Source organism: Mus caroli, chromosome 4 (genome assembly GCF_900094665.2).
Source record: "Mus caroli chromosome 4, CAROLI_EIJ_v1.1, whole genome shotgun sequence".
NCBI classification, from domain to species: Eukaryota; Metazoa; Chordata; class Mammalia; order Rodentia; family Muridae; genus Mus; species Mus caroli.
Window position 1 is genome coordinate 107,160,083 of NC_034573.1, and position 8,534 is coordinate 107,168,616.

The 8,534-nt window shown below is 44.0% G+C and overlaps 1 protein-coding gene across 2 annotated transcripts in view; it reads left to right on the forward strand.

Annotated features, from left to right (window-relative positions):
* Positions 1-2,568: 2,568 nt before the first annotated feature.
* Tesk2 (testis associated actin remodelling kinase 2) overlaps positions 2,569-8,534 on the forward strand; it is an 89,213-nt gene continuing 83,247 nt past the window's right edge. Inside the window, exon 1 of one of the 2 annotated variants that reach the window (XM_021159371.1) lies at positions 2,569-2,864. The gene's annotated coding sequence lies outside the window, so the exon portion shown is untranslated. The remainder of the gene's footprint in view (positions 2,865-8,534) is intronic. The other variant, XM_029476249.1, reaches the window with a different exon arrangement.

Sequence of the window (8,534 nt, forward strand, 5' to 3'; positions counted from 1 at the left end):
AAAAAAAAAAAAAAAAAAAAAAAAAAAAAAAAAACCTTGTCAGAGAGAGAGGGAAGGAGAGGAGAGGTTCTTTTTGCTTTTGTTTTATTGTTATTTCATGTGAGTGGGTGCTTTGCTTTGCCTGCATGTGTGTCTGTACCACTGTGCTTGCCTGGTGCCTGCAGAGGCCAGGTGAGAGCACTGGATCCTCCAGAACTGGAGTTAACTAGAATCAGCATATATGTATGTGCTGGGAATCTAACCAGGATCCTCTGCAAAAGCAGTCAGTGCTCTTACCTGCTGAGCCATCTCTTCAGCCCTGTTTTCATTTATTATGTAGTATGCATTTACTTGGACTGACTCAGAACTCTGTAGCTCAGGTTGGCTTCAAACTGGTTTCAATCCTGCCTGAGTCTCCTGATTGCCAGGATTACAAGAGATACAATGATATCATACTTAGCTTCAGACCCAGTTTTATTTTATTGATTTATTTTGGTGTGTATATGACAGAATCCTGTGTTGTCCAGACTCTCTATATAGCCAAAGATGGCCTTGTTCCTCCCGTCGCCACGCCCCAGGTATTATAGGTATCTAGACCATACCTGGCTTGTTTGTGTACAGTCATGCTATGGAGTACACGTTGGGATTAGGAGGCAGCTCTGGTGTTGGTCTTTGCCTCCCACCTCCCAGGAGTGCTGGGATGACAGACTCTTCCTCAGGTTTGCACGGTAACTACTTGAACCCTCGTTGTTGTTGTTTTTCCTCCTTCCTCTATTTAATAGTTTTTATTTTGAGGCCAGGTATCAAGTGTCCCAGGCTGGTCTAGACTCCATATCTAGCTGAGGATGACCTTGAACTCCTGATATCCTGCCTCCACTTTCTGAATGGTGATTTGATAGGAGTGTGACACCACATCTGGGTGGCATGCATACTAATACTGCCACATGGACTGCATCTCCAGCCCCAAATTTTAAAATTTTTTGTTATTTAGACCCACATTTAACACAAGCCTTTTCATCAAGCCTCTCTCTGTCTTTCACAGGGCAGATAATTTATCTGGCACGGTGCCATTAACTCCGATTGCTACCAGTAGTATTTATCAACTGTTTGTATCAAGCTCTATGGGAGACACACTTGCAAGGGTGCCAAATCTTTCAACAGAAATGTTAAAGGACAACGGTGGAACAGTGGGTCTGATCTGCCACCAGGTGGCAGCACATAATTTATGTCAGAAAGATCCTGAACAGGCCAAGAGAACTGTGTCTAGGTACCTCCCTTCAGAGATTCTGTGAGCTGCTAATTACTCTTCCTCAAACAACTCCCTGTTTAGGTTATGCTTCTGTTCAAGGATAAATCACACAGCATTTAAAATAAAAAGATAATTTTATTATTTAAACTCCACTCATGTTTAGCCTCTTCCAATTTTATTTCCTACTATACATTTTTTGTAAACTCAGCTGTCAGTAGCACTACATTCCGTTGGTATTATTATTTTCAGTGCTGGGAATTGAACCCTGGACCACATGGTACATTACCATTGCTTTCTGCCCGTAGTCTTTTTTTGTTTTTGTTTTTGTTTGTTTGTTTCTTTGTTTGAGATAGGGTTTCTCTGTATAGCCCTGGCTGTCCTGGAGCTCACTTTGTAGACCAGGCTGGCCTCGAACTCAGAAATCCTCCTGCCTCTGCCTCCCTAGTGCTGGGATTAAAGGCGTGAGCCACCACGCCCGGCTCCTAGACATATTTTAATTATGTCCCACATACTAAAGATTTCTGAAGGGAGGCCCCTAAACTGTTGGGAGTAAGGCCTATATCCCACTGTATCTCTCTGCTCTTATTCTTCTTTTGCAGTCTGCTCAGCTATAAAATTATGAACCCTTGAGATCCATGGCTATGGAAAGTGTGAGGAAATCTGTACCTGATGAACACTTGGGTAGAATTCTTATTCCCTTCGAAGATCTTTCATAACTCTCCTTTCCATCTAGCTGGTGATACCAATCCTCTAAGCCTTCCCTGAATTCAATCTCTTCCTTTGGCATTTCGTTTAAGTTATACTTACTGCTCTTTCTCAAGACGTTAGGAATTATGTGCTAATTTTAGCTTGTCAATATACTGCGATCCTGCAGGACACTGCATTCGATCCAGCAGAACACCTTATTCAAAAGCCGCGCCAGTCTAGTGCTTGTTTAATTGGCTTAATTAATTTACCATTCGCTTCTGTTTGGGGGGTTCGATTGGTCTCTCTTGTGTCCCGCCCTCTGAGACTCTTTAGACTAGGTTTTCCCCAGGGTGAATTCTCTCCTCTCCGGTTCCGCTTTTTCAACACACTGTCCCTTCTGTTTTTACCTCCACTCCCTTCCTATTGGTTCCCTTCATCTTCTAAGAGTTGGCGCCGAGCGTTGCTGATTGGCTTTTCTGTACGCCCATTGTGCCCACCCTCGTACCACGTGGCATTCCTAACGTTAATTGGGCAACTCTACTAGCTCGTTTGTCAAAGGTTGAAGATTGATTGGCTGCTCTGAGGGAGGCCTGAGGAGGGGGCGGAGCTCATGGGACCCCGCCCCCAGTCCCCTGCCCCCCCCCAGGCATTTCAGACACTCACCGGCGGGGAGCCGAGAGTTTCCAGCAGCCCTCTCTGTCCCAGCGGTGATCCGCCTCCGGGCCCCGCCGAGCAGGCGGGGGAAAGCAGCCTAGACCGCAAGGCCATGGCAGTAGCCTCCAGCTCCTGCGCCGCCGCTGGCCCTGAGCAGTCGCCCGCTTCTGCCCGAGGGACCCTCACCTCCTCCGCAGGCTAAACAGCCGGGAGCTGCTATGCTCGCTCTGGGCCGCTGCCTCCCTTGCCCTCCGGCCGGCGCGGACGCCCCCTCCGCGGCTCAGTCGTGCCTCAGGTAACGTCGGGAGAGCGCCTGGGGACCAAGGCTCGGCATCCCTGCCGCGCGCTCAGCTTGGCTCATGGGTCGCTGAGCACTGGACTATCCGGTGCTGTACTTGAGATTCTCAAAGAAGCGGGGACTGTCTCTTGCCCCTCTCTCCCTTTCCTTCTCACTTCCCTCCGGGTCCCGGGACAGTCCCCACCTCGTCTCAGGGGTCAAGAACCCATTGGAAATTATACTCAAAAGGGTTGAGTTTGTGTCTGACCTTCCTCACTTATGAAGTTGTGGAATCCTTCACGTCCCGTTCCCCTACTGAGTGTGCCTCACTAGTCTCAGTGCCCACTTCTCCCTCTGAGATCTGGATTCCCTCCGAAACGTGCTCATCTCTCCTAACCACCCTGACTCCTATCCTAAGAGACTTCTCCTTTTTATTCACTTTCTTACCCTTCATTTTGAAGACTCTTATCTAAACTTACGATTCGGATTTAGCTGGAAATAAAAGCCAGATTAGACCAATTGAAAAACTTTTAAATTTAAACCTCTGAGAAAAACTTGTTAAAGAATTTGGACTTTATTTGTAGGCATACGGAGCCATTGAAGGTTGTAAGCAGGAGTTTGATATGGATTATCTCTGGAAAATGTGAAAGAAAGATTGAAAGTAAAACCGGAGGGCAGAAGGCCCAGGTAGTCAGGAGGCTGTTGTGTTCTGTGCGTGAGAAGAGGATGAATGAACTGGAATAGTTGTAGGGAAATGAAGAGAATGGCATGAAATTCCAAGAATTTTAGAATAGAGTTTAGAGGGTTTTTTGTTTTCTGCTTTTCTACATAAGGGCTTTCTCATTGGTTTACGGTATTGGGTTGGAGGTGCTAACAATGTAAAGAAGTAGATCTGAAGAATGGTAAATTGGGTTGTGCACAAGTTCAATCCGAGTTTTTGAAATAGAGGTGGAAAATTGGTCATAGAACTGATTAAGTTAGGCTCTAAAGACATAAATTGGAATTAAATATCCTCAGCAATGCTGCCTCTGTCCACAGCCCAATTCTCCGCTTTCTGGAGTACTACGAGGGGGTGCTAAGGTTTCAACAGACACTGAAGAGAGCTAGAACGCTGTGGCAGTATCTCGCAGAAGCCAAAGGAAGACCTTCTCCAGAAGGGAGGGGGATCCCAGGCGCTTCAGAGGTCAAGCAGAAGGAGAGTGTGAAGCCAAGGAGTCTGGCAATTAGGAAGTGACTTTCAAAGGCAGTTTTGATAATCTGGTGGTTGTAATACAGTGGTCAGCTCACGGATTTAGGAGTAAGTGGAAGGCAGGCGGCAGTGAGCAACATGTCTGTCTTCTTTCTCTCTTTTTCTGCTTGTTTGAGGGTAGGGTTGTGTAGCACAGGCCAGGCGGGAATTATGCGTGTTATCACACTAGACTGGTCTTATTTTTATTGTGATCAGTTATCTGTAGCTAAATCAGCTTTCTCTGGAGGTTGACGGAACTGCGGTGAGTTTCTGACATGAGCATTATAGCCATAGGAATCATCAGTGGGAAATAGCAAGGGTTTGTTGTTTTTAGATTTATTTTTATTTTATGTGATGAGTGTTTTTTCTGTTGGTTTGGTTTCAGACAGAATCTCACAGTGTAGCCCTGACTGATTTGGAACCCACTGTGTAGATCATGCTGTATGGTGTCTAAGTGTGTGCCTGTGTGTATGTTTATGCACATGTGTGATGGTGCCCTCAGAGATCAGAAAAGGGTGTCAGACCTTTGGAACTGGAGTGATGATTGTTGTGGCTGCCACGTGGGTGCTAGGACTCCAACCTGGGTTCTCTAGAAGAGCAACAAGTGCTTTAAACCACTGAGCCATCAAGGATAAGCATCCTTCCTTCCTTCCTTCCTTCCTTCCTTCCTTCCTTCCTTCCTTCCTTCCTTCCTTCCTTCCTCTCTCTCCCTCCTCTCTCTTTTCCTTTCCTTTCTTTCTTTCCTTCTTCTTGAATTCAGATCCACCCGCCTCTGCTAGAATTAAAAGGTTGTGTCACCATCAGATTTTACATTTTCCAACACCCTACGAACAGGCAGACAAAAAACAAAAATAAAGCAAACCCCAAAAGATTGGGTTGATCCAAAACTGGAATTTGCAAAGCAGAAATATAAAATGGGAGCCACTTTTCAGACTGCAAATGATACTGTGGGTCTATGATTTAACTGCACAGTCTGAATTAGAAGTTATAAGAAGTAAAATCTGGGGTTGAAGAGGTGGCTTAGCTTTTAAGAGCACTGGCCTTTCTCCCAGGGGACACAGATTCAGTTCCCATTGACTATATGCAACTGTGCGTAACTCCAGTTCTCGGGGAGCCAACACCTGTTCAGGCTTCCTTAGGCGATGCATGCATATAATACACAGACATATAGATAAGACACTCGTGCATACAAAATAAAAATTAAAAAAAATCTTTAAGAAAGCTAGTGTAGGGCTGGTGAGATGGCTCAGTGGTTAAGAGCACCGACTGCTCTTCCAAAGATCTTGAGTTCAAATCCCAGCAACCACATGGTGGCTCATAACCATTTGTAATGAAATCTGATACCCTCTTCTGGAGTGTCTGAAGACAGCTACAGTGTACTTACATATAATAAATAACTAAGTAAGTAAGTAAATAAATAAATATTTAAAAAAAAAGAAAAAAAGCTAGTGTACTTGGAGAAGAGGTGATAACCAGAATTGTGATTGAAGACTGGGTTTTGTAAGAATACATGATTGGAAAAATTCAGAGTTCTTTCCAAGGCCAAGGAAGAAAAAAAGGTGTAACTGTCTCAGTACTGTTGAAGGGAAGTGGAGCTATATAGGTCATTACAATAGTTCAGCAGCATTAAGGGCTGTGTTGACTATGTCATCTGTATAGATGTAATAACTACCCAATATGATGGCAGGAGATGGAACACAGGAGATATTATAGGTGGGGCTTATCATCAACAAGGAGGGACTCACCTGTTAGAAACTAGTGATCAATGGTACAGATTGTGTCTAAACAGTGAGGTTCTCAGACATCTGGGTGATTTCAATGCTTGATACGTTATTCTTTTATAGAGATAAATGTTTGGGATGGTTCCTCAAACCCTTGTCCTGTGTGGTTTGGCATATGAAGGCCTTAATTCTGGTTTAGACATGTACATGCCGGGAAGCTAATAACCTGCTCTCTCAGGCACTGCAGTGACGCTTTCTACTTACAGTCTCAGCTAATTATAAGAAGAAAATTGTTCCCTGGCTTATTTAGAGTAGAAAGGGGCTCATTTTTAAAAATGTTCTTCCCCCTATATTAAAGTAGTTACAAATACATTGTTAATATCACACACTTGTTTTATTAGAGTTTGACATCTTGGATAAGGACTTTTATGTGGGTTTTTTTCTCTTTCTGGTAACTGGAGCCTAATTAATGCATTGTTCATATGGGTGATGGTGAATGTTTGGACCAACAATGGGCGTTATGCTCTTTTCTGAGGCATCAAATGAACATGACTTCAGTGTGGTCTCAGTAGGGTTATGTTTGCTGAGTGGTCAGAGGGCTGGTTGTTAACATATTTGTAATGTGTCAACTATCCATTCTTGACATTTTATTTATTTTTTACTATTTGTATGTGTGTGTGTGTATGTGTGTGTGTGTGTGTGTGTGTGTGTGTATAGAGGACAACTTGGAGAACTTGATTCTGACCTCCCGTCATGTGGATCTTGGGAATTGAACTCAGGTCATCAAGTGTGGCAGCAGGTGCTCTTACCCATTTTTCTGGCCCTCTGATTTTATAAAGGCAACGTGAAAAGAGGAAAATATTGGAAATCTTCATGGTAAATCAAAACTGAGATTGTGTTATTAACTATATGGTTATAGGTAAAATGCTTATCTTCTGTAAGCTTTAGTGTTTTTTTTTTTCAATGTTATATTTAAAGCTGGGTGCTGTGGGGCACTCCTGTGGTCCTAGCGTTCAGGAGACTGAAGCGAGAGGCATCGTGTGCTTTGGGTTAGTAGCATCTTGTTCCACACAGTCAGAGTCTGTCTCAAAAATACCCAAATAGTGTATTTCTCTGTTAGAATTAGTTCCACGCTTGGGAACTTTCCACACTCTTCCTTAATATGTATGTTACTTGGAAATACAATGTATTCAAGTAGTTAAATATCAGACTGTTTACATATAACATGATTTTAAATATTTATATATTTTGTATAAACAGTCACAGTCTCATGACTGCTGTGTCTACCCAGCTCCCTGCTCCCTTCATGCCTCCCAACCATTTTTTTAAAACTCTCTGGGTGCTCGGAACTGAAGCTGAACTCTCAGCTGCCCTTGGTAGTAGGCCCTCACCTCACCCCCATTTTTATTTATTTATTTTTTTTTTAAAAAGATTTATTTTATTTATTTATTATATGTAAGTACACTGTAGCTGTCTTCAGACACACCAGAAGAGGGCATCAGATCTCATTACGGGTGGTTGTGAGCCACCATGTGGTTGCTGGGATTTGAACTTCGGACCTTTGGAAGAGCAGTCGGGTGCTCTTACCCACTGAGCCATCTCACCAGCCCCCATTTTTATTTTTGAAGAAGGGATTTTTGAGGACAACCTTCAACTTCTGACTTCCCTGGCATCCAGGACAGACCACCACAACCCAGCTATCTTTGCATTCTTTTAGACTTTGTTTAGGTAAATGCTTCCAAACATGAATATATATAATGTTTTTGTTTTTTTTCCCCCCCTTAAAAAGCTGATGGTTTCTCACAGTTCTGGGCTCTACTCACTGGGCGTGTCTTTCATTTTAGTGTATCCTGGAGAGCTTTTCAGATTAGAACTTTGAGGACTTCCTCTTTTGTCTCCCAGGGACATTCCTACTTTTTCTCCCAGGGAATTCTTTTGGGTGTAGATGGGTGTGGCCATGCATTCTGGCATTCCTGGTACTCAGGAGGCAGAATGAAGTAGATCTCTGTGAAGTCTAGCCTGGTCTACATATCAAGGTCAGGAATAGCCAGGACTACATAAAGAAAAAAACCTATCTCAAAAACAAAACAAATACCCCTCCCTCCCCTGAAAAACTTCTTTCAACCCTGAGATGTCTTCATAGAGCTTTGGGGTTTGTCTGTGTGTTATGTCACCCTGCCTCCGGGCCATAGATTATTGGCTGAGTTCAGTTGTACAGAATGGACGCTGGTGAACAGGGAGATCACCTCTGGGCTGGCAGGGAGATCTGCAGACACCTAGTAAGCCTTCTAGGTTGCTGTTGTCTGAACCCAGGCTTTGAATGGAGGAGGATAAATTCAGGACAGAGGAAGCCATCTGTGCTTCTTTGTGGAATAGAGCAGGCCTCCATAAATATCAGTCCTGGTCCCTGCTGAACTAGTCCCACAAGCCTTCTCTGTACTTGGTCTAGGACTATTCAGAATTTAACAAAGATTTTTCATAGGCTGGTGTGTGTGTGTTGCCATTTGGGGCTATCACAGTACCTGATGGGAGAAGGCTACACACAGCAAAAGGGAGGCCAATATAGGCTACATGAAACCCTGTTTTAAAAACCAAGACAAGCTGGGCAATGGTGGCACATGCCTTTAAACCCAGCTCTTGGCAGAGGCAGAGGCAGGTGGATTTCTGAGTTCAAGGCCAGCCTGGTCTACAGAGTGAGTTCCAGGGCAGCCAGGGCTATACAGAGAAGCCCTGTCTTGA